Here is a 6,000-nt window from a genome sequence, read left to right on the forward strand (position 1 = left end):
GTATACTTTAAACAAATATTTTCAACATTGCAATTTAGTTTATATAATTCTTATAAATATTAGACAATGTTACAGTATTGATTTATATTAATCTATTTGAAAACATTTATTATTCCTCGAACATTTCGTTACGGTACGGGAAGTTCTAGTAATTTGCTAAGGCACGATGCCATACACCACTAGATTTTTATCAAGGGTTCTTTACTTTTTGTTTAATTTCAGAATCAATTTTCTTCTAATTTTAATGTAATAATGCGGAATTAAAAAAATTCACATTCATCCAGGGTTGCCCCCTCATTTTTTCATTGTACAAATATTTCCCGATGCGCACAAACAGTAAATAGTTGATAAATAGCTTGCATAAAGAGCAATTTTTGCAATGAAATCTAGATTGAATTTTAAAATCTGAAGATACAACAGTTTTTGATATGGTACTATAGGTATCAAAATCTATGGCAAACTGTAGCTAAAATTAAAACGTCAATAATATTTTTCGAATATTTCATTACAGTACGGAAATTTCCAGCAATTTACCTTAAGGCACGATGCCATACACCACTAGTTTTAGTAATATAATGTCGAGCTGCATTTTTTATAGAAGATTTTGTTATTTAAAACTCTATTTAATTTATTACAGTTTTATTGATTAAAGGTATATTTTAAAAAATTATTAATGCATTCGAGTTTACTATTGTATTTATAATATGTAAATAATTTTAATTAATAACTTGTAATTATAAAAGTGTATACAGAAGAATTCTGTGCCGAATTTGTCACAAAACATATTTTTCTAAAGTTGTACTTAAGTAATTATTACATGAACTATGTACATATGCATGCATAATTTTAAAAGTAAATGATACTCTGCAGCACTAGAGATTGAGGTAAGCCATATGTTACACAATTACCATCAATCTTAACTCCACTCCACGTTCTCCAAATAAAAGTGAATAGGGCCATTGCTTACAAGATACAAGTACAATTTGATAAGTGTGAAGATAATAAGCTTGTCTATTGCTTTTGTTACGGCACACCAAATGTATTTGCTTTGAAAATAAATCTCTTGACCTATAAGAGCTATTTGTTACTATGTCTAGAATTTTATCATCTTGTCTGTTCTTACTCAGATTGTTAGTACCCTTCCAATTTTTTCTCTCAGCTTAGGGTCACTCTGCTGTAGACTAGAATCTAAATTCTGTTCTAGTTCTTTTCTCTTGGATGATTTACTTAGTTTAGAACTTGCATTGGTTTGCCTGCTTCATTAAGCAAGTAGAAGAAGCCTTTCTAATCTTTTCACATAATATATTAAGATGTTTAAATAACTCATTTTGTTTCCTACTTGATCAAAACAAAGATTGTGCAATTTTTCAAAGACGGGACATATTCTCGTTCCTAACCCGAATAATATTTTAGATAAACCTTTTGGTGTAAAAAGTTTTGTCTCAGCTAAAAAATGATTTAAATAATTTTCTTTACTAAAGCAAATTTCGTGAAAATTTCTTAAAATAGAAGCAGCATTATTTCCTGCTGTAGATAATATTCTAGATAAATCACTTGGTGTAAAACCTACTTCATAAAAATCAACTAAAAACTGTGTTTTACTTCGTGCCTCATCATAACAAATATCATGAAATCTTTTAGAGCAAAACATATATTAGCTCTTGCCCCATGCAATATATTACATATTTGACTCACTGTAAAATTTTCTTTCTCATCTAAAAAGTCATTTAAATACCTTTTTGTTTTTTGTGTAAAACAAAAATCATGAAATTGCTCTAAATTGTCTGGCGCTCCACTCAATATTTCGCATAAATCACCTAATCTGAAACCTGCATTACAGAAATCATCTAAAAGTTCAGTTTTTTCTCCTTCATCCTTAAAACAAACACTATGAAATCTCTTTAGAATAGAAGGAGCACGAGCTCCTGCTCCACATAATAAACAAGATAAGTTACCTGGCTCAAAACCTGCATTATATAAATCATCTAAAAGTTTTGTTCTTTTTCCTTGGTCATTAAAACAAACATTATACAAACTTTGAAAGGCATATTGAGCATTAACTCCTACCCCATTTAATATACTTGATATGTTATGGATGGTAAAACCTTGTATCTTAACAAAACATTTTAAATGTTGTGTTTTATTTCCTTGTTCATCAAACCAAATGTCATATAAGTCTTTAAACGTTTTTGCTGCATTAGTTCCCGCTCCATGTAGAATACTGGATATATTAGTCAGATTTACTCCATCTTTTTCTAAAGTTTTTAAATATTGTGTTTTCTTTTCTTCTACATCAAACCACAGATGATATAAATCTTTAAAAGCTTGGGTAGCACTAGCTCCTGCTCCACTTAAAATACTAGATATATTAGATAGATTTATTCCTTCTTTTTCTAGAGTCTTTAAATAATGTGTTTTTCTTCCTTCCGCATCAAACCAAAGGTCATACAAGTCTTTAAAAGCTTTGGCTGCATTAGGTCCAGACCCTCCTAAAATACTAGACACAGTAGATAGATTTATTCCTTCTTTTTCAAGAGTTTTTAAATATTGTGTTTTCTCTCCTTGCTTGTCAAACCAAAGATTATACAAGCCTTTAAAAGCTTTTGTTGCATTAGATCCAGCTCCATTTAAAATACCGGATGTGTTAGATAGATTTATTTGTTCTTTTTCTAGAATTTTTAAATATTGTGTTTTCGTTCCTTGCTCATCAAACCAAAGGTCATATAAGACTTTAAAAGCTTTTGCTGCACTAGTTCCGGCTTTACTTAAAATACTGGATATACTAGATAGACTTATTCCTTCTTTTTCTAGAGTTTTTAAATATTGTGTTTTCTCTCCTTGATCATCAAACCAAAGGTTATATAAGTCTTTGAAAGCTTTTGCTGCATTAGATCCTGATCCACTTAAAATACCGGATATATTAGTTAGATTCACTCCTTCTTTTTCTAGAGTTTTTAAATAATGTTTCTTGTTTCCTTCTGCATCGAACCAAAGATCATATAAGTCTTTAAAAGATTTTGCTGCATTAGTTCCTGATCTACCTAAAATACTGGATATATTAGACAGGCTTATTCCTTCCTTTTCTAGTGTTTTTAAATATTGTTTTTTGTTCCCATGCTCATCAAACCAAAGATCATATAAGTCTTTAAAAGCTTTTGCTGCATTGGCTCCTGCCCCACCTAAAATACTATTTACATTAATTAAATCAATTCTATTTTCTTCCAGAAATTTTAGATATTGTGTTTTCTTTCCTTGCATATCAAACCAAAGGTCATATAAGTCTTTAAAAGCTTTGGGTGCTTTAGTTCCTGCTTTACTTAAAATACTTGACATATTGGCCAGGCATATCCCGTTTTCTTCTAAAGTTTTTAAACAGTGTTTCTTGTTTCCTTCTGTATCAAACCAAGAGTCATATAAGTTTTTAAAAGCTTTCGCTGCATTCGCTCCTGCTCCATGCAAAATACTGGATATATTAGATATTTTTATTCCTTCTTTTTCTAGAGTTTTTAAATATTGCTTTTTATTACCTTCTGCATCAAACCATAGGTCAAACAACTCTTTAAAAGCTTTAGAAGCTTTAGTCCCTGCTCTACTTAGAATACTGGATATATTAGCTAAACTTGTCCCTCCTTTTTGTAAAGTTATTAAATATTGTGTTTTTTTTCCTTCCGCATTAAACCAAAGTTCAAATAGGTTTTTGAAATTTTTTTCTGCACTAGCACCTGCTCTACTTAATATACTAGACATATTAGTTAAATTTATACCTTCCCTTTTCAGAAACTCTAAATATTTTTTTCCTTCTCCTTTGATTAAAAAATCTAAGAATCGATGAAACCTTGGGGTCTTTTCCTTACCAGCAACACTTTTAGCCAATTTAATTTGTTCTTCATTAATGTCTTTATTTTGAATCCCCTGATAACTAGATCTATTGTTTTTTATATCTTTGTAAAGCTCTTTCATTTTTCTTTTTGTAATAAAAACAAGTTCATGAGATTCTAACCAACGTAATACTATTTCATGTAATTCTTCATAACTATAAGGAACATTTGACTTATCTATTTCCTCTCTAATAACGCCACTCAATTCTTCCTTATTTGGTTGGTTAATCGCAAATATTAGTTTATCTAAAAACTTCTCTTTTATTTGTTTTTCATTCTCATTAGAAGGTCTTTCTTTTTCTTTCTGCAAGGAAGGCGAAATCTTCAATAGACTTAAAAGCTTCTCTCTTGTTATTTCATCTTGCGAAAATTGATAAAGACGATTCTTATTTATACATAAGCACTCTCTTAAAATTTCATATTTCTTTTCTTGAATATCAATACTATCAAATTTTAAAGGATAAAAATCTATAAATTGCCCTTTATTAAATTCACCTTTATCTGTAAAGTCTAGATCTGCATTAGTATAGATAATAAAATATTTTATATTCTTATCCTTTTCTAATTCTTTAATATAAAAAGCAAAAAGCTTATTAATAGAAGATGTATTAATTTTTTTCTGTTGTCTACTATTTGTGTTATAAACCTTTAAGTAAGTAATTTTATCTTTATAATGATAGATAATGTCATTATATACATCATGGCCTTCAAAATTTATGGAGGATATGTTTTTATGCAAAAACATGTCATGCAAAAAAAGCATCAATAAATTGAGGTCATATATAATCCTAGGCCCAAGTTTTTCATACTTTCCTGAAGCTGTAAGATCACATAATGTTTCTTCCTGTAGTGTTGTATAATCGCATTGAAATTTATTATTTTTTTCTATTTCACTTTTAATAATGCCGTTCAATTCTTCTCTATTAGGCTGATTTACTGCAAATACTAATCTATCTAAAAAAAGTTCTTTTACTTTTTCCTGTGAAAAGTTTCGTTCTTTCATTGCTTTTAGTGCAGAAGATGAAAATTCTAGTCGCTTCAAAAGTTCCTCTCTTGCTGTTTTATCTTGCAAAAATTGATAAAAACCTCGTCCTTGCGTATTATCATTTGTATATAAGAAGTCTTTTAAAATACCATATTCTTCTATATTTATGCTATTAAATTTAAAAGGATAAAAGTTCCTAGATTTTGATTTCTTTAATTCATTTTCTTCTGTAAGATCCAAGCTGGAATTGGTATAGACTACATGATATTCTATATTATTTAATGACCTTTCAAAGTTAGAGGACAGATGTTTAACAAAACTATCAAAGAAGCCATTAAGAGAAAAACCTGATTTTCCTTTACAAAATAGCTCAGCATAATTAATATTAAAATCTGTATATTTGTCTACATATTTAATTTGTATACGAATAGACTTCTCTTCATAACAAGAACAATATCTTTGAATTTATCAATTTCAGAATCTACAAAGTCTAATGAAAACGAAGGATACTTATGTTCATATATAGACTTTCTAAATAAGCAAAGCACTGACAAGTCTAATTGATGCATAAGTTGAATCAAATTATGAGGAATGTATCGCTTAATCTGACAAGCATTATGCAGTTCACCCTGCTCAGGTTCGTCTTGTGAATCACTAAAAAATTTTGAGTCTTCATTAATAATATTTACATCCTTGCACCACCTCTTCGATATTCTATCATCATCGTCTGTAAAAGAACACCTTCGCTTTCTACTCGTTTCACTATTTTTCATATCTGGACTCCACGGATGACTACCTTGTTCAAACGAGGAGTTTTCAATATCTGTAGGAATGTAAGATTTGGACATATGATTTAAATTTGATCCTATCACATTACCATAAACTTCCTTCCTAGAAATGTGTATGCTTCTCTTTATATGTTTTTCAATCTTACTAAGTAATGGTACAAAATGGTTCCTGTAATTTACTATATAAATAATATTATCCCCTGTACCTACCTTACCTTTAGTAATATGTTTTCCATCTATCTCTTCATCTCTCAATTCTATAATCCTAACTTTTATGCCGTACTTTTCACATATAATTTTTCCTTCAATTTCAAGTCTTCCGCATATCATTTTTCCAACTTTAGAATTT

Source organism: Ctenocephalides felis, unplaced genomic scaffold, assembly GCF_003426905.1.
Source record: "Ctenocephalides felis isolate EL2017-DRISC unplaced genomic scaffold, ASM342690v1 CF-g0.4_SCAFFOLD_01170, whole genome shotgun sequence".
NCBI lineage: Eukaryota > Metazoa > Arthropoda > Insecta > Siphonaptera > Pulicidae > Ctenocephalides > Ctenocephalides felis.